The following is a 23087-nucleotide window of genomic DNA, read 5'->3' on the forward strand; positions in this document are numbered from 1 at the left end:
TCACTACTAATGGTACTGAACATTTTGCAAGCCTCAGTCCATGTAAAAATGCCCTCTGCTTGATATAACAAGAACTATCTGTTCTGTTCTCTCTTGAGTATGTCTTAAATGTCTGATTCAATTTAGTCTAACATCTACCCATTTTGGAGCTCATGGAAAAGTGCAAGAAGAGTAAAGTGACTAAAATCAATTGCCATTTTCACATTCAAAAGGCTGTTTCCAAAGAACATTGGATTTCCTGAAGAACAAGTAGACAACTCAGAACTTCCACCACTGTCCATGGTAGTGAAGTGACAAGACTGAGAGGTGTTTGGAGCAAAGCTTTCATGGAATTAAACAGAAGGAAGGATTGGCACTGTACACCTTTGAAGAATCTGGATAAAAATCTTCCAGCAGACTGACCTAATGATCTGACAAGTGATAGAAAGAAGTAAGAAAGGAAGAAGATTCAGTTCTGCACACACAGCAGAACAAAACCAGATCTAATTCTACTACATCACTTCTACTATAGCCTAAAAGCCACAAACACTCCTTCAGATACTGCATTTTGTTTGGGGAAGTGCCTACCAGTTCATAGATTCATATGGGCACTTTCTGTTCCCACAGATCTCTGTAAGCATTCTCACTGCCCAGTGACTGAGGAAAATAGCTTACAGTGGACCTGCTGTATCCCCAGCCATCATCTCCAAGCTGACAATGGTTTTGCTGCAGTAAAATATACATATGTTGTAGCTACTTCTGATATTCCACAAGTAGCATTCAGCAGAGTTGATTTCAGTTTTATTTATTCTGGTTTAACTTTGTAAGTCCACTCATTTCAGTGAAGATGCTGCTGTGCTATGTCCAGTCAGGACCAGCATGGCTTTGCTTTATGTAACCAGGAAGTTTGTGGTTGTAATCAAGAGTGGTTTCTTTTCAAGCAGATTGAGAATGATGCCTTTTGAGATACTTGAGATGCATCAGAAGTAGCACTACTTTCTTTGATCTTAATTAAAGAATTTGATTGGCTGGCAACAATGACCTCTGGTCATTATATCCCAGCTCTTAAATTAAACTTTGAGGGAACTGCAGTCTTCATTACTACTAAAAGCAAATGGAGACTGTTATTACACTTTACCGGGATTTTTGTGTAACAGATAAGCAGCAATCAGAAATGTGTTTGCATCCTGAATTGCATCATTTCTTTGGGCTAGCATAGAAACATGTTGTTCTAGAGGAAACCCACACAACGACTTGCCAATGCTATTTAATTGTGCCTCAGTTTCAGACATGCTGCATCAACTTTTCTACAGACAGGGGAAGCGTTCTGGTTTTGGCTGGGATAGAGTTAATTTTCTTCACAGTAGCTATGAAGTATATGGGGCTCTGTTTTGGATTTGTGCAGAAAACAGTGTTGGTAATGCAGAAAAGTTTTCGTTATTGCTGAGCAGTGCTTACACAGAGTCAAGGCCTTTTCTGCTTCTCACACCACCCCACCAGCGAGGAGGCTGGGGGTGCACAAGGAGTTGGGAGGGGACACAGCCAGGACAGATGACCCCAACTGACCAAAAGGATATTCCATACCATAGGACATCATGCTCAGCACATAAAGCTGGGGGAAGAAGGAAGAGGCAGGGCGACGTTCAGCGTGATGGCATTTGTCTTCCCAAGTAACCATTACGCATGATGGAGCCCTGCTTTCCTGGAGATGGCTGAACACCTGCCTGCCGATGGGAAGTGGTGAATGAATTCCTTGTTTTGCTTTGCTTGTGCACGCAGCCTTTGCTTTACCTATTAAACTTTTTATCCCAACCCACGGGTTTTCTCACTTTTACCCTTCCGATTCTCTCCTCCATCCCACTGTGGGGGAGCGAGCAAGCCGCTGCGTGGTGCTTAGTTGCTGGCTGGGATTAAACAACGACAGGAACTCTTTCCTTACTTTTATTAACATAACTGCAAACATCCAGAGAGCTGAGAGATTGATTTTTCCTGTGTTCTTCTAAACCTGCACATCTTCTATGCCATGGCTCTGAATCAGCCTGAAGAATTCCAGGTCTTTATGGGTGACTGCTTCTTTGATGCAATCACTGATGAGCACCAACACTTCCATTAACCACAGGCATGTGGTTATGCATGCTTACAGTAAACCTGGCTTGCTGAAAATAAGGAATTTTTATGAAATCATTATGGAAAGTTCTGAGAAGTAGACATATCATAGGTAATAGGTGCTGAGCTTTCTGCTCTAGTTGATGCAATTTTGAGCAGGTGGGTTGGACTAGATCTCCAGAAGTCCCTTCCAACCCTGTCTATTCCATGTGAAACATTATGTGAACCATTTTCTGTTTAGCTGAACCCATTACTACAGTGCTGGTAAAGCAGTCATTTCAGGGAATGTATCAGAAGTGCTGTCCAACCAATTCTGGAACATTTATTACCATTCAGTAATAAAAAGATCATTAGTTTGTAGGAAGCTGGTTAGTGACAGGAAAAACTGGGAAGTGGAAAGTATGAGGAAAAAGACTGCAAAGTATATTTCAGACTGCATTTGAAAAAAAAAAATTGGACAGAAAAATCAGTTACTAGCCTCATAAAGAAAAATCTAAAATCTCCACTGTGTTACCACTCTAGTGCAGGCTTGGTGACTATCTCTTCAGGACCTCCTGCAGAGTAGTAGGAGTGTGAACGTGGTCCTGAGTAAGACTCCATGCTCAGAAATGTATCCTGACATCAAAGCTGAAAACAGTCTTAACACAGGGGAAACTCCTATGTGCAGAACAGAGCTTGAATGTTATAATGAATGTTCAGCTGCCACAGGAACATCTGCAAAGCTTGTCACTTGCCTTTAAAAAAATTCTAGTGTTTTTAAGATCTTGACCTCGATGAGAGGTCCAGTGATTCAGCCTTTCATACTGCAGTCATGCCCTATTCCAGCTATTACATGCCTCATTTCTGTTAATCTTCTCTAATTAGTTCTGCTTCTCAAGTGAAGTCTTGTAATCTAACATTTTTCTCTGCTAATAGTGAGGGCTTTGCTTTCATGTTCAAGGTCAGTCCAGCATTTCACATTGTAAAACTCATTTGTTCTCCTAGCACTTACACTTGTACATGGAGTTTAAGTTTAGACATCAGTTTAGACTTTCTCAAAGACTTTTACTGACTTTAAAGTTATTGTTAAACGTGTGATCGCGCACCAAATCAGCAGAGTCATGCAAGTGTGGAGGAACAGGCTTCTTTTGGATTCTTTCTCTTCCTTGCAAATGTGCAGAGAAATTTTTTTACATAAAAATACTTTCAGCTTTTTCGTTATGAGGTGTATTGTGTGTTTTACAAAACATAAGCAGATTGAACCTCATAGCCTGCGAGCAGGCAGCATCTCAATTTTACAGGTGAGAATGCTGAGCTGGAGAAGGGCAAGGTGAATACCTTGTTTCCAGTGAGAGCTGTGAATACAATCCAAATGATCTCCCTGTTCAAACCACTAAATTTAGATCTTGTGTTTCTCACTTCATATGTTATACACACATATAAATATATATATTGGGGGGGGGAGGGGACACACACTTTTCCAGATTTTTGTTGAGCCTGAGAGATCTGTAATATGGCAAGTTTGTTGTTTGTTTTTTTAAAGATAAAACAATTAAGTGTTTATTCATTCTTACAACAAATGTAGGCAGTCCTTGTATCTGTGATTTCCATTGCTAACTGTAAGGATTTCCTTTGTTTATCACTTCTTTTATTTCATAACTCTTAGCCGCCTTTTGTGAAGGGATCAATGCACTCTTTGTAGTCAACTAACTTGCCATCCTATAGACTTCCCTTTGTGAGGATTGGTGAGATTCAGCGATCACTAGAGGCACATGACGGCTGAGGTGTGAACACTAATGGGAGGAGGCATCTGAGCCCCAGGCAAGAAACACACTCTTCTCAAGCTGATGCTCGATTCAAAATGGCAGACTATTTTCAGGTTAACAAAACTTAACTGGGCAAGGGGGAAAAGTCAACCTTCAGCAATATATAACTTAGACTACTATATAACTTAGACCATGGCTGCTGCAGCTATGGATAAAATTTGCAGTTCATCTAAAAAAAGTCACCAAGGTTTGATGCTTTTAGATTTAATGCTGTCATGAACTGCAAATAGACATAATACAGGAATAGGATAACAATAGAATAGCAAGCATTTCTATGGTTATTTGCAGTTATTTCATAGCCAACAAGTAAGAAAATCTGTTAACTATTCAACCTAATTCCTTAAAATAAAATAAATGATAATAAATATATAAATGCAATATATAGAAAATACTTAGCCTTTTCAATTTCAAATAGTTGACACCTAATTCTTATATCTGAAAATACTACCCCTGAAGTATTTTGAGGATTTTATGGTACGTTATTCCCTGGAAACTGTTTAGGAGTTCATTTTTCTTAAACCTCTTCAATGGGATTTGTAAAGTCATTTAGAAGTCACTAACAGTGGGGGGTTTATTTTTCCAGAATTGCAATGATACTGACTAATGTCCATCTAAACCCTCTTATATCTGATCATCCTGATATTCAGAAACAGGACAGAAATAGTAAGAAAACCCTTCATTCTCCCCATCTCTAAGGCTGAGGAAGAAAGAACAGCACACGTGCACAAAGAGCAAATTCACAGACTCGCTGCAAGACTAGTGCTTAATTTTAAATCCTGAAAACTGCTTTAAAAGTGAGTAGCACCTCACTCTGCACAAGCCTTCAGTAGAGTGGAAGTACTGCCGTACAGAGCTGTGGTGCCAGAATTTAGCCCCATATGAGCTGTACATCTGTCCCTTTTTTGCCCTTGTGAGAATGTGTCTCCTTTCCAAGGATATTTCAGAAAAAAAACACACTGCAGGGCTGAATTAAGTATGTGCCTCAATTCTACACTGACATGGGAGCAGGATACTCAGCACCTTGCAGCGCTGAACTCTGAATGCGATTAGATCACACTCTAGACCGTTGCCACAATCATGGTGTGCCACAAGCAGAGGTCATGGCTCATGACACCCAAGAAAGTATCTTGGAGTTATGTCAAGTGGGAAAACCCTCCACCTTCCTGTAGGTGGGCAATGGAATATCTTTCCATGCTGAGGTATACTGTTTAGAAAGAGAAAAAAATAATATTTTTGAATCCCTGTTCTTCAACATTCTCAAAAGTGTGCTTGTTACAAATTAATATGCCAGAAACCTAAATCAGAATGGTGCCCTATTGATAGGGTATTAGGGACTGGAACACGGTCTAGAAGATAATATGGGACAAGAGTTAGGGTGGAAAGGAATCCTTGCAAATGGCTTTTTTAAGTCCTTCTTTAACTCCAAGTTGTCATCCAGACATGTTCATAGTGCAGTAACTTAAATATCTCCACTTTATTCTCTCTCTCTTGCTCAGCGCGTGGTGACAATGGTTTTATCATTGAAATATTTTCTCTGTGGAGCACTCTGAGTACTGACAGCTCTTTTCTCTTTCCCTCCTTCACACTGTCACCCTTCTATATTTGCCTTGACACTGTCTTCACATTGTCTCAACATTGTTCTGACAGTTATGAAAACTCAATCACTGCAGCAAACAGCCATGACAATGCGGAGAAGAAAAAGGAAAAGTGTTATGAAAATTGTTAAGGAACTGTGAAGAATTACAGACTAGTGAAAACGAGATCTTGCTTTTTCAAAACCATATTCCTAGTGAGTTTGTAATAAAAACTGCTTTATAAAAACTTCAACCGAGGCTGGCAAAAGCCATCTCAAAAGAAGTCAGTTGGCAGTTATGGATTCCGTACCTGAAATTCAGATGTTCCTAAATGACGATCCCTCTTACTGCCTTGAGTTCAGGTCCTTTACGAGAGCTACTTCAGCCCACCTCCGGGGGAGCGGGGCATGCTGGATTACTGTGAAATGCTGACTCCAGGAACTCTCCAGCTACACTTTCTCCTAAGCATGCTGTTCAAACTGGGATCCCTTTTGGGGGCAGCCAGGAAAGAACAGTGGCAGAAGAGGAAGAATATCACAACAGGTTAGCTGGAGCGTTACTTCCCTTTGCTAATAATAAAATAGAATTTCATTTTGTTGGTTCACAACTTAGAAGAGAGTAGCCTAGAAAGAATGCATCACTCCCTAGCAATCAATCTAACAAATGCCGAGTAATGTGGTAACAGGCAAAAAACCCAGCATGAGTAGGGTAAGTTTAATAACTGTTAAGTGTTCCTCCGGTTGAATTAAACTTCCAAGCAACTTCTTAACTGTTTTGGGATAGTAGGGACACACTGAAGTGCTTAAAGACCATGCACATACTTGACAAGTTAAGCTTTGTGATTCAACAATTTGACAAAATTACTACTGATTTGAGTAGGAATTCTGATCATCAGGAACTGTGTGGGGGAGAGTTGGGTGGTTTTGTTTGTTTGTTTTTTTTCTTTCAGAAAAGAAATCCCTGCATATGTACAGTTTTGATACTAATCCAAATTCTTGGTACTTACAAGAATACCTAGGTAATACAAAAATTACTTTTAAAAATTATTTTTATTATGTTTGCATGCATATAATCCGCATCTTACCTGAAAAGCGTAATGAAAGCACATCCATTGCAAAGCAGAACGGAGCTCATTAGCAGGGCAGACTATGTTGCTCCATAGGTGACATGTAGTGTTCCCTGCAGATCAGAGAAGCGCTAGTTCTCCCGAAGCAGCATAGTTGTCCCTCTCCTGCTCCATTACTGCAGCTTGCTTTCTTCTCCCTAAGTTAACTAGGGAGGGAAGACAGTCTGAAGCCTGTTCCCTTTGCTGCAGAGCCCCAGGCCTTTCTCAGAGACCCTAGGGACAGCAGGGCTGGTGGCCAGGCACTGAACCTCTCCTCACAGAGCATAGGCTCTTCACCAACATCTCCCAAACTGCAGGGCTAGCCTGGCAATGGACACTCAAATGATACAGCACAGACTTGGGCTCCAGAGCTGTAAGAAACCTTAGCCCATCCCCCTCCACCCCAATTAGCTCCCTAAGGAGCCAAGGAAGGGCAAGGGGCTGGAGGTGCTCATTTGTAATCTGCTGATAGACCTGCACCTGGCTCTGCATAGCCACCCCAACAGGAATCTGACCCATATTGCTGGGGAACTAAACTTTCTGCTTTCTCAGATGTAATCCATGAATGCAATGCATGGAAAATACAGTAATTCCTGCATGTATCTCTAGCATGTATATTTAAGATTGCAGGGTAAAGAAAATGTTAGTAAAAGCTTCTTGCGACATCAGAACTTACAGAAATAAACCTCTCGCAGTCAACGAAAGTAATTTATTGATGACAAGAATGAATCAACACACCTAATAATGAACACATGATGCTAAGAGTAAACTGAGCATGCACATATACAAACTGATGCTCATCTGGTAAATTTTGTGGCTAATTTCATGTGTTCAATCATGATGACTAAAGCACAGGTAAGACAAAAACAGAACAGAGGCAAAATTAGCCTAAAGAATTATTAGCAGAAACAATATGCTTCCATTTATCCAGAAGGAATATTAAGCTTTAAATGCATCTGCCTGAGATCACTTGATGAAGTATGGGCTGGATCCAATTAAGAAAAACGGGACAAAGGAGAAGGCTCCACAAAAGTGCAACCACTTTTGAACTATAGACTATAATCCATAGTCCAAATGCTATATTGGATGGTGATACTCCAACTGCCCTGGCAAGCTGAACGACAAACATTTTGGCACTTCCTTCCTACACTGTTATGCCTACAAGCTCCCTTGATTATTAATGGAATAATATTTGTTACAGTAGGCTACCACGGTCAAATCAATACCAAAGTGTCTTGAAAAGACACCACAGCTGAACCTCTAATTAAGTAAGATATTTTGTTCCTTTTAAATACGACACTGTTTGAGGAGTACAGTAACAGTGCCTTGTTCTGTTCAAGGCTATCTATAATTAATAATCCCAACGATCAAAGGAAATGTGATCCTAAGAGAAAATTGCCTTTGAGAATCCCCAAGTATTAAGTACTGAGAATTACTTCCCTATCTGTTCTGCAGTCTCTCAGCACAGTATGTTTTTGATGCCCTTTGGGATCATAAAACAAGCCCCGTCATAAAGCTCTCTGCAAAAAATGCTCCCAGTGAGATAGTCACTAGATATTTATCATGTATTCATTATTGCCACCAAATCTTACTTAATTTTTTCCTGGCCAGACCTCTACTATTACACAGATCTCATTTATTGATATAGCATAATACAAAGCAGAGTCAGGATGCTGCCCTATAATGTACTCTGTACTGGTAAGTCTGGACTGGTATCGTTGTGAGGAAGGTCCCTTCCCCCAAAATAGGGTATTCTTTCTGTTGTTTTCATCATTGTATGGCACCAAAGTTTCTTCAGATAGAGAAAGCTTCTTGATGTTAAGCTGTGGAGGCTTCAGTTCTCTCCCTCTGCTTGCTAATCTTATCTTCCACTCCCCAGCCACTACACCACCACCATCCTGAGCTCTCCCTGTGTCTTAAGAGCAGATTTGTGTGACACAAAACTCCACTGTCACTGCAACAGGGACGGCTAAAGCTTATATCCAGGGGAATAACAGGCCACAGCATCTTTATTGTCCTTTGGATCATTTTGTGGAGTGTGAGCATTTCAACACAGCTCCAGAGGCATCTGTGTTACCCTGTCGAGTTGGTGCCACGAGTGACCTTGTGTCCTGGGGCTACAATTACTGCAGGCTCAGTTACCAGCCACACAGAGTTACTGTAACTTCCCATTGCTGCCCTGTAAATCCAAGTTTGCTTTGGATCAAGCTTCAGAGGAAGAAAAGAAGAATGCATGGCAAAAATCTAAGGCAGAAAATTGAGAACTAGGAAAGGAAGGAGAGACAAGGAGTCAGATCTACCTCTTACATAAATTAAACAGAGGAAATACAGGAGAATATTAACAGGGAAATAAAATAATAAAAAAAAAACTCCAAGAAAAGACACTACTATACTGATTGCTACTGGATAGTGTTTATTTATTCATAGTTTTAAATTTTGTACCATTTTACCGGCAAAAATCTTACTGATCTAATTTTGATGAAGGCTTGCTGGATATCTCTTCATTTATAGCAGATATTTAATGCCCTAGTGGCAGGTGTTTTTATCATAAAACACACCACCACATTAGGCTTATAGAAACAATTTGACTTTTAGTGATAATCCTCTAATACAAGAGGCTTATTACTTAGCTTTTTCCCAAGGAAGGCTCCTGGGCATACCCTGAGGCTGGTGAATATTCTGGTTTTGCTTTACTTCTACAATGAAGCATCTTACAAAGGTTTCAGAGAAAGGCATCCCTAATTATAGAGTGGGTTTTCAATACCTACTCTTGCTCTTCCTTTGGGTCAATCACTGCTCCTCAAAGGACACATGCCTACTGGAGACTGGGATAGGTGCTGCGAGACCAAGAGATTCCCTGTGAGATCTCTGACTCTCCATGGCTCATGCTAGTACAGTTGGTGTAATTCCCTTGAACTAAAGGATGCTTGCACAATGCTTTGAGCAAGGAAAGTACTTTGAAAGCACTAACACTTCAGTGTAACACTTAAAAAAAACCAAACAACAAAAACATGTCCTTCTCCATGTCTGGCACATGTAGGTTTGCAGCGTGAGATTTCCTTATCTTAAGCTAAGAAAACCAGATCAAGCTGAAAGGCATGGCCAGGGAGCAGCAAGTGTGGGCTGCTTTGCAAGGGAAGGGAAGCTGGGAGCTGAGGCAAGGCAGGCAGAGCAGTTAATGGCAGCCACGGTTAGCCACAGTCCACTGATTGCCAGTCTGTAGTGATGCTGCAGTCAGTAAGTCAGGATCAGGATCAGTTCTGGGGCACAGTAACCAGGGTCAAGCTCTGGTCCAGTGATGACTAGGCAGGTCCATAGCGAGGTCAAGCCCAGGTCAGGGTCCAGGACTGGATCAGTGGAGTACATGGCCAGGCAGATACCAAGGGTGAGAGCCTGACCTTAAAAGCAGCTTCCAAGCAAAGGAGGGGCAGGTCCCTGCTGAGGCTTCTTAAAGCCATGGAGCTGTGCTATCAGTGTCAGCCCTGAGCCCTGGCAGCCAAATCCCCAGGAGAGGAGACAAGCTCTGGGCCTGACAGGTGACAAGTTTCAATAAAATCCTGTACCGGAGTTGTGGGCAACCACAAAAAAAACAAAGATAAGCTTGTGATCCATCACCTCAAGTGAACTTTGGGATAAAAGGCCAGTCTGACATCCTGCTTTTCTGTGAGGAAAGGCTCCTGATACTTCAAGTTAGAACAGAGACTTTAGTGTTATAGAGACATAAGCTGCCTTAGAAACAACTTTGGCTATGGCTATACTGCTAAATAATCGGGCACTTCTAGGGATGATGTATCACATTACTGAACTGCATATTTGTTAAAGTTTCCAAAAATCAGGCATAAAAAGGGGTTTGTGAATAAATTATAGCTCAAAGGTTTTTTTCTGTTATTGTTATGTAGGAGACAAGGAAGGAAAATTGTCACCTCAGTGTCACCAGAGCACCTGGACTAGTGTGACACATACAGCCTTGAACCCTCTTAGAAAGTCAAGTGACTCAGTCAGCCAGACAAGTGCTGTGACATAAAAATATGCCAGGGCTGATAAGAGCAGGAGGTCTACCAGCCCTGTCTGGCCTGGCAGTGTCACAAGCTCAGTGCACTTTGCTGTGATCGCCACTACACAACTAGTCATCGTGTTCTGCTGCAAAGTGAAAGGCAGCCAAATGAGCTGCATAAATAATCATGTGATAGAGCCAGCTCCTTATCTGAACAGAATGGTAAATGTCAAACTGAGGACTTGCTTTGCAGATACCAGTAGAGTAAGATTTCCAATTTTCCTAGCAACCTCCAAAAATTTGTGAATACCTCTCATAGAAATAGTTTCTGTTGTCCTGCAAACTCAGTTCAATCCAAGTTCTCATATGACAGAGAAGACAATGTGACCTGCAGCTGCTATTCTCTTGGCTTTTATTTAACTTTTATTCTTTCATTAGGTTATACTGCATTGCTGTCAGGTGCAATCAAGTTCTGGGGTGTCATCAAGCAAGGGCTTGGCCAGTCCTCTCTAGGATTGTAGTATGGACAAGGAGAGGGTGGTGGCTCTTAGGGAAAGGTGGAGCTGGTGGAACAACATCTCTGCAGGTTATATAGTGTGTTGGGGGTGGACACAGAGTTTTGCCATTAATCAGCAAACAGTTCTTGAAATCAGGGGAGAGGAAACCATAGTGGTCTGTGGACTGAGACTAGTAATTTCATGTCATGTAGCTTAGAGCCTTATTAGGATCTGCTTCTGAGCTTACTCTGGAAATAAAATGTTGTAAAACCATGAAACAAATTCATTCTTCCTCTGTTACAAGCCAGTAGATTTTTTAATATGAAGAGCCATGACCATGGTGGAGGTTCACTGTTAGAGGAAACTAGTGTTCAAAAGACTAGGCCTCTTCAAAAGTCCACATTATAGCATCCTTCTATTGAGACTGTGACTGATTTTTGTCTGTATGAGGTCAGTGAGGGCAACTTGTGCAGATCACGATCACATCGTTGTTCTTCACCAATCTCAATGTTATGACCTTGGCCCTGTTGGTAGCTGCTCTCAGCACAGGAGCTCAGCAGGAGAGCAGACGGAAACTCTGGTTGTGCCAGTTCCCCCGTTAGACTCTAATCTGTCCCAAAATACAGGAGCTGTGCCTTTTCCCAAGCAGTCTCTAAATCCCAGTTGGTAATTAGGTCATGCAGAGGTAATTGTAGGTGATTTCTATTGAAAAGAATTTAGTAAACAACAGAACGGGCTGAAATGTGAAGTCCTCTACAAAGTTCACGCTGGAAAAGAATGACCTTGCTTTCTTTGTATGTACTGTGCATTGTAGCCACTCCGAAGCTTTCTTCTGATTCCTGTGGCATTTAAATCACAGTGCACTATATTTCCAGCAACATAATGCTGATCTGCCACAGGGCTGATGATTACTTTTTTAAAGTCTGGGGAGACAGGAGAAGCAGCATCATGATTTTGATATGAGAGTACTGTTACATAGTATGAAACTGAAATTGTGTGAGAAAAGGACTATGCATTCAGCAAACCTGGAGAGACAGCATGCGCTCCGGTGGCTATGGGTATCAGTGTGATGCTAGTCTAAAGTTGGAGCTGATCTTGCTGTTCTGCTGCATTTTGTTGGCTTCGGCAACATTTAGTTCTCAGCTGTATTACTCAGAACCTACTAGAGTCAATCTCAACATCTGCACACATCAGTACACAGCTTTGCACCTAGAAGCTTTAAAACATTCATTTCCTTACAGACTTCAAAGCAGAGCATAGTAAGCCAGCTGGGAAAAGGAATAGATCTATAAAAACCTTTATGTGTTTTGTCATGGGTTTTGCCCCTGTTCTAGTGTGTTAAAAAAAAATCATTTTCTGAATGTGCATTTTGTTGCTAGAGATTTGGCTGTGCAGAAGGGATATGGTACATCTTATATGATGTGCCTTGATGGGATCTTCTGGTTTTCTGAATGCCATAAAAACAAGTGCTTGTGGAGACTATGTTGAATTGGGAGTCATCAAAACCTGGCTGTGAACATATGCCTGTGATACACATGACAGTAACATTTTCCCTATTATTTACTAGTGTAGTACATTTGACAAATGAGCACATACATATTTTCTTGAAGCCAAAATTGAAGCATGACTTACAGAGGGAAAAATCTAATTTTCTGAAGTCTCTGACTTGCAAAGTGGAAGTGAAAATATCCCTCACCAGAAGAGAAATTCTTGCCCCATGTTACAGGTTGGTATGATGCATTTCTAACAATCGGGGCTTTAAGACTATCCAATTTTGACTCACAGAAAGAAATCACACCTGGGTCAGTGTTACAGACATTTGAGGCTATGTTTTAAAATCACAACACCTTTATGCACTACTGTATATTGGAATCACTGCTGTATGCTGTTTTCATATTAAGAACAGAAAAGAGGTAATGAAGCGGAGGGCAGAACCACAGATAAAGGAGACTGAAGAGGATGCCTTCTAACAGCTTTCAAAAGCAAACACATGGACACAGAATTTGGACCTGAAGTCAATTTTGTACTCAATTTTTAGCCCCTCTACTCCAAGCTCAGTAGATTGAAGATTTAGCAACAATTGGCAGCATTTCTGACTGCTTTTTCTTGCCCGTGTTAGTAGTTGAGCACCGTGGTAACACGGCTGCTTGCACGTTCTGAGCTAAATGAAATCTCAGCACTGCAAGTCAGCAGTAGCTGGTCTGCGTGAGCGGCAGCATCTCCCAGCTCAGCCAAGCCCCCAGCTCCTTGCTGAGGCTGAATTCAGTGGGAGCCAGGAGCTCAATGGGAGCCGGGAGCCTCTGTCTTACACAAAGGCAAAGTGCCATAAACTCTTTCCAGACTCCAGAGAAGCTGTGAGACCTCGTGTCTCTCAAGGTGAGATCTGGCCTCTTCGAGAGGCAACAGCTCCTTTGCTCCCTATTTTCCACTATTTGGAATTCAAACAGAACCAGGAGCAACTGGATTTCACCCAAACTCACAAACTGACAGTTTTATGCTCTGTTACTCCCTCTGTGTTCCTGAAAATCCCCCCATTGATGCAGAGAAGTGAGACCATGCTTTGGTCTTTCTGCAACCCTTTTCAGCTCTGGCACCATTTCCCTCATTATTTTGCCATGCGTCTGCTTCCAAGGTGTATGTTTTAGCCTTCCTCCTTAGCGTAGCTGTGCATACAGGTGATATTTTTCCACCTGCAAGCATTGCTTTCATTTTTCCACTTCCTCAGCACCACTTGCACCCCTCACTGGGTTCTGTTATCAGGTTTGGAAATGCCAGATTATGCTTCCATTAATTTTAAAAGGCTTGATGCTGCCATGTTTGTACCGCTTGGGAGCAAGGCAGGAGCAACACCTTTCACAAAAGCATTACAAATCCACCCATCCAAACAAGTTCATCTAGGTGTGCTGAGAAACCTCACTAAGGGCAAGCAATACAGGATAACATTTTAAAGTATAAGACATAATTCACACCCCTAACTAAACTACGTAGTTTTCTTTCGTTATTTCTGCAAAACTTTTCATCTCACAGGATAGTTCTTTACACACACGGCTCTGTATACTGAGTTATATGCTGAGGATGTCCCCAGCTTTAATGAAGCCCTAAGAGCAGTGCAGGCAGGAAAGGTATTGATTGAATCCTTGGGACAAAGACACTTAGCCTGCAGAATCACCAGATCTTCCCTATAAGCAATCAAGTTTATTCCCTAAATAAAACTGTTTCAGATTTTGAGCACAATAAATTTTCCATGTTATTTGCCTCTGAAGAGCCAATAGAAAGGCAAACTTGAAGCTGGCCCCCAGGTTCCCACCACCATGTATCATGGTTGTCGCTCACCTGCCTATTTATCTCCCATGTCCCTGTGTGGAGGAATCCTGTTCTGTAGTATTAAGAATAAATTCTGCTGTGTGAATTCAACTAAAAAGAAATTTCATCACTTCTAAAGGGAGAAGGAACACCTCATTACACTCATGTCTACTTTTCTTCAGACTTGGGATGTGGAAGACATATAGTGAAACTATAAAAGAGGAAAGTTATATTCAGATAGAGTGTATACAGTAGCGGGGATTTCACAGCAGAAATCAGTTCAGTTTCTACATCAGTGTCTGCATCATTTACTGTAATGGATGTCAGCTACCTTCTGGGCCTGATCAGCCACTGTCCTGCATCTTATACAAACAAAAATATCCGTGCATAGTAAAAGCACGATGATCACTGTGCACTGTCAACTTAAACTGCAGTGCTGTAGTGCTAAACGTAAAGGCAAAGAAGCAGTGGATAAACTCTTTTATTCACATGAGAAACCAGTCTGTTTGCATTGCTAGTAGCACCATACCTTGATGTCCATCGAACCAAAAATCCTCCAAATTCAATCTGTAGGAGCCCTGTTGAGCTCCTGGGCCTGATTCTCCTCCTGTTCCCAGCACAAACACTAGGGTATGATACAAAATAAAATGAGAGCCAAAAAATATTTACTTTTAGAAGTAAAGAAAGCATTTACCTCTTTTTTGAGATGTTTGTTTTATTTGTCCACTGCTGACAACACAACTCACAAGCTAACGAGCTCCACCCATGCCCCGCTTTTCTCCAGCACTCTTGCACTAGCTGGAAAGCAGCCGTGTGTGTGCACACGCCAAGCGAGTGCCTTTGAACTAGCACACCTCACCGCGGCGTGATAAAACAGTCACTGCATGCCTGCTTTGTAGGAAAGCCTGTCAAATTGTTGCTGTGTTTAGTATAACCAGTCGGCACGGCTGTAAGGACTGCTGCTGCTGAAGTGCTCATAGGGTAAGGAAGCCTGGGACGGCACAAAGGTAAAAAGACAGCGAAGGAAAATGACAGCCAACAGTAACGGCCTTCATTCTTGGGGAGCAGCACCAAATTAGTGTGAGCTTGCAGGAATGTTTGGCAAATAGTGAAATGGAGACATTGATTTAATAACCAGTTCTGTGATTTGAATCACAGATAGCTTTAATCTTAAAGTGTTTCCTAAACATTTTAAAATGTTAATGCTATTCAGTTGTTACTCTTACGTTAATATACAATACTTCTGCTTCAGAAAATAAGTTGTTAATTTATTTTCCTTGGTTTTGCTGATACAAATGTACTTGAAAATAAAATTGGCTTTTTTGATAGAAATGGAATATTTGTGTAACCACCTTTTTTCTTTTCTGCCTGTGTGCGGTGGTGGTTACTATGGTAATAATCGTGATTCAAGATTTAAAGCCTGAAAGTGGTTTCTATAACAACACGCTAGGATGTTTTGGAAACACAACTGAAGTTAAAGATTCAGGATTAACCCTTTACGACCACAATATTTGTAGACACAACGACAAGTGCTTGCTTGTTTGGCAAAAGTTTGTTCATACCTTCCCAAGGTACGCTTTTTCATTGAGCAGAGTGAGTAATAATTCCAGCTGTGGAGAGAGCAGGTCAGGTCCTGGGGCTGGCACTTTCCTCCCAAGTGAAGCTTGCAAAGGAGAAATGGCATCACAGTAACTACAAGCTGTTCATTGTATTAAATAATTAAGACGGTATACAAATGTATTGGGAGATGGGAAGGGAAGGGGTAAAATTGCGTTAGTGCAATGTTTAGGAAGTTTGAGACTTTAGTCTGGACATCAGAACTGTGTGGAAAAACTGAAATGATCTATTCACGGAGAATCTTGATGGAAAAGCTATTTTGAGGGCTAAGATAGCCCCTTACCTGGCTCTGTTTTATCCAGAATGGCATGGTTTCATGTCCTTTTCTTCCCCATCTGCCAAATGCTGATCCATGAATGGCATCTCTGCCTTTCAGTCCATGGTGAAGGTATCTGATCCCAATCTCTGTCACTGTTGATTATGTAGCTGTGCTCATCTCTTCCCTAGTTCTTCAAGATACATCAAGATTGAATATATATGCACACCCACAACTTTCTAAGGCTGTCTTTGCAATGAAGTTATTGTCATAGTGATGAACTGTATTTTCTATGTCATGGTGCACTGCAGATAAATGGAGATATGCTTAGTTATACCAAAGCCAAGCGCTCTTCAATGCAGCACTAAACGCCTTGGGCAATCTTCTAATATTTCCAGTTAAATGCTAGTTATTTCAAGATCTCATTAAAGTCACAGAGCTTGATATTTCAGTGACACAGATTCGCACATTTGTTTTAAAATCCCAGGGGCAAGTTTTAAACAAGAAATGAACACAAGCATTGAAGGTTCTCGTTTCTAACTCCAGACACTGGGCTATCTAAACCCTTGCTACCGTCATGTTATCCCATGACTTCTTTAGTGAGCTTATTTGATCATAAGGTAAGCCTTCAGTTGTGAACAAATGCTGTATGCTGGTTTTGATTCAACAGAAGACTGGTTGAAGTAATAGCACTAGTAGAAGCAATGGTTGCTTCATTTATCCCAATAAAATTTTATCTTTCTAGTGACTGACCACAACCAAGATGTCAATTATATAAGCTATTTTAGCAAATTAAAAACAACAAAAACATCCCGCCCAACACACATTTTCTTTTTTTTTCTTTTTTTTCCTAAAAAAATAACACCTTTTTTTTGCTATTGTAATTTGATCATTTTTTCCTTAGGAGTATTTTTAAAGTTTCATTTGTCAACTCATAGACCAGCATATTGGTTTTTTGCTATCCATTTCTTTCCAAAATATATGAGTTAATAAAAAGTCAGATTTTGCTGTGAACTGCTTTATCTGCATTAGCTGGTGCAGCTTCCTAGTTTTAATTCAAATGTGTGAAGTAATAACTCTGTTAAAAAAAAAAAGTAAAGGAAAAAAAGAAAGAAGTCCTCCTCAAAGCACAGTAAACTCATCAATGTTGATGACTATATGGGTATCAAGAAGTTCTCTATCTTCTCATAGGGTTGTTTTTTTTTTTTCCTGGAAAATAGACTGGCTCTGTTAAGAAGGTCAGAAAAATCTCTGCAGCGTATGTAAAAGACTCTGAAGCTGTTAGTGTTGAGAGCTTCTGTGAAGCTTAGCGTCCTCCTTCAGGGGAAGAAGACACATTTGAAGAATAGCATTACAAATTACAAGCAGCCTCCAGGCACGATGAGATGATTAGCAAAGCGCAGGCACGACCGCAGTCAAGCGAACTCCAGTTCATAACAACGTGATTAGCAGTGATTGAAATTTGATTTTAAATTCTGGTGCTGATTGTGATATTTCACCAACTTGTAGGAAGAGTCGTGTCCTGAAAGAACAAGTCTTTGCTGAAAGACATTTCTGACACAAACAACCCAACACAGTTTGCTAGGAGTTTTTTTGTGGGCTTTGAATGGCTGAGATTGCTAATCAGATTCTCAGAATTGGGGATCATCAATTCACTTTACTTTTGATTTTATCAACTTAGGATAACAGAATATTTTGAAAAGCACACATGAACTCTCTAGGTCTCTGATTCAAACAGGATCTAGGAAAAAAACCCTCCAAATTGTCAGGAAAGATATATGGATGAGATCTTCAAAATTACCTGCTTTACTGAGGAACACTAATTTCCTTATCAAGAGTCAGAAGATCTGTGCCAAATTGCTTTGGCCCTTTCAAAACTCCTGCCCTATTTATGTTAACTTTCCCACTAATTTAATTTTGCCCTCCTATGCTCATTGCCATGCATTTCCAACATCCTAAAAATTGTTTTGTATCACTACAGTGGTTTCTGATCACTAAGGAGAAGTCTTTACCAGTCAAAACCATGCATTTTTAGTGCTGATTAGCTATGTAAGCTCAATTATTCATACACTAACAAGATCACTTTAATGAATTTAAATAAGCTTATCCAAAAGAAAAAAAATTACTGTCTTTTTCTTGGCATTTCTTATATTTAATAGTTTGTGGCAGTTCTTGTAAAAGATGCAGGTATTAACATGTTTCCGGTAGTACTGATGATTTGCCAGTAGATGGCAAGCTTTACCGCAAAGAATTTTACTGCCAATCATCTCTGCATCAAAAGGATTTAACCATGGGGTAAAATGCTTGGCACTAATTCCTCTCACAATTAGATTAATGTACCAATGTTTATAAAGAGACTGATAATTACTTCAAGTGTCAGTCAGTGTAAATCCAAAGTGATCAGCATTTTTTTTCCATTTTTCTGATGTTACATCCAAGTTTTAAGACTCTCTGTCAGAACACGGTACGGCTGAAGTGATCTTAATTGCTGAAGAATGAAAACGACTCCTCTGCCTATCTGAGCTAGAACATGAGGCTTTTTCAGGTTATCCCTCTGCAACCTTACCAAAAATCAAGCTCCTCAAAACACTGAAACATTTCCGTCCCTTAGAGCTCTTTCTGCAAATGTCGTAGAGAATATTCTTTAGCCATCAGCTCAAACTGAGCCAGCCTTTGCATCAGACACCGTCATACTCTGCCACATCACATCGCAGAGCATGGGGGAGTTCAGCTTCCACACGCTATGATCTTCTTCCTCTCTCATTTCCACATAGCTCTCAATAGCTCAATAGGTTCCCAAATCCATCCTTCCACATCACTCCAGAGCAGCAGAGAAACTGAGTTTCCATGGGGCAGGAAGGGAGGCAGTGTAAATAACTTGTCTAAAATAGGTGGAAAATGGTGCTTTAACTAGCAGTCCAAGGATTTTCGGAAGCCACGTCATTTAGGAACATGATTTTTCTCAAAAAAATCATGGGAATGTCCTGGTGAACTGCATACCGTTTGATAACCACAGTATGATAATTGCATACCCTTTGACGATCACCTTTTTGAGATGCAGTTTTGCTGCTCACGCAAAACTACTGTACACCACCCCTAACAAAAACTCTTGGTCCTAGCCTTTAAACTACAAGTAAGCTAAAACTCGACAGTGATTACATCTCTGCTAAGACCTTCAGAACTCTTGTGTTCCTCAAGAACTACACAAATAATAAAAAACATGGCACAGCGCTTTAGAATGAAGATAAAACTCCAAAAACTTTATTGCTTTGCTGTAAACTTGTAGTGCAAATCAGGCAAAAGCATCCTTTAGGGAGTATTGGATTTACTGAATTGTCTGTTGGCAATTTCTGCATAAGAAATTTGTTTTATAAAAGCCAGAGGAGTTGAAATTAAGACACTAGTTAAAAAAATCCAGGAAAAGTTTTCTGTTTCATGTTTCTCCGGTTGTGGTGTCACCTTGGAGACAAATTGGTTGCCTTCACTACAGACTGCTTTTAGGGCTTTCTTTCCTCTCCTCTCATTTTCCATCCACTATTACTGCCTCAAAGAGCTATGAAGCTTTTTAACCAGTGCTCAAAGCTAGTATGTTGCTATCAAAACTGCAGACTGGCAAATGCTTCAAGTTTCTCTCACACACAGTCATTACAACAAATTGAGTTGCTGCATGCAAATTATCTCTGGAAAAGCAGTAATAATTAACTAAATTGCGTCTCATGTCACAGTGGTCCTACTTAAGAAGCACTTGAATGATTGACCTCACCTCTTGTAGTTTACACAGTACAATAGTTAGATAACATTATAACTTAGTCATAGTTAATTTCTTCAAATTTGCAATGTTTCTTCAAACATGCACTTTTAATGAATTTTAAGTACGTAGACAGACTGAAAGGAAAGCTCTTTAAAGTTGTGCAATCCCAAGAAAGAAGTGGGATGCAAAAGTTCTTAAGGAATGCAGTTTTGCTCATTTTAACTGTAACTAATAGATTGCAGTAAGCTCTTTGTTATCCAGGCTAAAGAAAAGAAACAAAATGCATTGGTAATATACAAAATTATGTAAACTAGGACATCAGAACATACGTGAGGGTGCGTTGAGGAGGAGAAAGGTTTGTGATACTGCTGGCTGTGGAGCAAGTCAGTACACCGTGGCCAATGTCTTGAATTTTGCATTCAGTGAGAGCTGTGAGCTGGGGGAAGTACAACTGACACCGCATTAGGATGAAATATCTGCTCCCAGTGCAAAACTGATTGTTAACAGGTTTGGGGATGGTCACTTTAAAGGCTAAATCAGAAGTACTATTTTTGTCCTGTTTTCCTTCAAAGAACAGGAGGTAAAGCTCCAGTTCTCCTCCTGCTAATGAATGTTTAGCTTGCTTTCTTAATCAGGTCTATCTTAGCCTGCATCAAATAAAGATAATCTTTACCAAGAGAAGACCATACCTGTTCTAGCTATTCCTCCTCTGTATCTCTTGTGTATATGAGCATGACAACAGCTAAAAATAGTTCAAACAAAAACATTTCTCAGGTTTTACTTATACATGCAACACCCCAAAAGAAACAATCAAGAAACTATTTCTATATAATCCTTAAGACCACCGTTTGTTTTAAATCACAATGTCACTGTTACTATCGATGTTACTACATAAATCTCTATTCCGCTTGTTCAAACAAGTATTAATTAGGTATTTGACTCAGTAAATGTACCTATTTCTGAACACCAAGTTCATTCAGATTGGTGCTTTTTATTCTCAGGGGCACTGGTCCTCCTGTGTACACCTCAAGTCAGGAGGCACAACAATGAAGCACATATAAATTTTCCAACCTCCTCATTTGTTATCATAGTGTCATATCTACATAAGCTGTCTTTCCTAAGCTGGTAAAGCCTTCTGAGGCTTTCTTCCCCCACTTCCCCTTCCTTGGAAAAAACAGATTAAATTACATTATGTATTAAAATACACACTATGAAAATGCACCCTCATCAGTTAGTTTTTATTCTCTGACAATCCCCAATGGTTGTTTGTTATCCTCAGGTGACCAACCCTAGCCTCTCACTGTCCCAGCCAGCCAGGGATCTGCCCCAGGACTTCATCAGCCTTGGTCTAGCCCCAGTTATTGATAAGCGTCTCTACACGCTGCTTGTCTTTCAGTGCCCCATCTCCTTCTTTATTGTGCCCACCCTCCTGAATCTCAGTTCCAAGAACCAGTAAGAAATTAGAAGCTGGTGGTAGATGGGTCTGAATTTCTCTGAGAAGTTCAGCTCATCAACAACACCCTGTTTGCACAAGCATACGCTGTTCTGCCATTCATTTTCAAGTAACTGCCGTGGAAGACATATACCCTTTGTATTTCCAAACAAGACTCCAGAATAAAAGTATAACTGAAAGAAGAAAATAGGATGTTTACAGGACTCTCATATAGATCGTTTAATGCAACTTTCATTCTCCAACCCACTAGTCTTTCCCTTGTGAATCACTACCTTCTCTCCAAAAGGAACATTCAGCTTTATTTCATAGATTCTTGGCCAAGATATGACTGCTTTTTTTTCCTCCCGTGACACAATAATTTTATTTCTCTAGCAATATGCAAAATATTTGTTTACAGTTTTACCCTCATATTTTGAGGAATGTCACATCATAATCACATTAGAAGTCTGATGGTATTCAGATGTTCACTATACAGGAGAGGATTTCTTATAATATGGTGAAAATCAGTTGCAAAAGAAAAAATTGTACTGGAGAGAACTCTTCTTGTTAAAGTCCAGATCAGATTTTCCTATTCGATCAGTAGGAATTAAAATACTATACGTGCATTTGGCTTTTTAGGTCAGTATTTATATGGTCCCTGTCTTCTAGGTGGTTTATATCAGTAAATAACTACTTGCCTTTCTCCTCTCCATTAATCATTGTCTATGAGGTTTTATCTGCCATTGTTTCATTTTACTAGCACAGTATTTGGAGACAACTCCAGGATTTCTTCCACTAGCCTCTCCACAGCATTCAAAAGCTCGACCTTTAGACCAAGATAGAGGTCTAGAGCAAACACCCCATTTGCAATCATCCCTTTGGGTCTTACCATCTCTACAGCCTTGAGTCAGTTTGTATGCAAGTAACAAAATTCCCAAACGCTGCAGGATGTGTGCTGATGATTAACACCGTTTCCACTGAGCCATACCAAAACAATGGCAAGTCATGACAGAAGCAACATGATATTATGAGATGAATTCAGTGATCAATAGAACCCCATTGCACTCCTCATCTATGCCTGTGCTGCATGTGGGAGACCTGATTATAGCACACACAAAGGTACACAAGCTTCAGTCTAGCTCACTTCATATTGTTGGCAGTGAAGCTGTGATTGCAGAGGATTCAGCTCAGGTCAACACACCTACCTCAGGCACTCGGTATTTGGCACCTTGTTGCTATTGCTTAGTATGCCTAACGCTGAATTTAAGGCAGCAGGTATATACCTACATATGTATGCTATGCTTATCTGAATACAGCCACTTATTTTGTTATGGAGACAATTAATCATGATTTTAAAAGTTATGCAGTTTCATAGCAAAATTCTTGTTTTCTTTTACTGGAAAGAACATCCTTCACTACTTTCACTGCTTTATCAGTGTTCTGAACAATGCTATTAACAGCTCGCTCCTCCTCAGTTGGGAAGTGAGAAGTAGCTATTGTTGTTGTCAGCCAATCTTCTCAGCAGCAAGGCAACTCCAAGTGGCCTTTAATTACTGCCAGGAGCTCAGCTCCTGGAGGGTAAGGAACATGTTTACACCATGTTCACCATGCCCTTCCAGCCTCAGAGGCTGGAAGGCTCTCAGAGGGCTATTTTGAATCTCACGTGTT

At 40.5% G+C, this 23087-nt stretch overlaps 1 protein-coding gene across 1 annotated transcript in view; it reads left to right on the plus strand.

The window, feature by feature from the left end:
- The window catches only part of CRB1 (crumbs cell polarity complex component 1), a 112180-nt gene that overhangs the window by 12840 nt on the left and 76253 nt on the right, over positions 1 to 23087 (plus strand). The gene's annotated exons all lie outside the window — the stretch shown is intronic.

The sequence above is a fragment of the Gymnogyps californianus genome, chromosome 8, assembly GCF_018139145.2.
Source record: "Gymnogyps californianus isolate 813 chromosome 8, ASM1813914v2, whole genome shotgun sequence".
Lineage (NCBI taxonomy): Eukaryota > Metazoa > Chordata > Aves > Accipitriformes > Cathartidae > Gymnogyps > Gymnogyps californianus.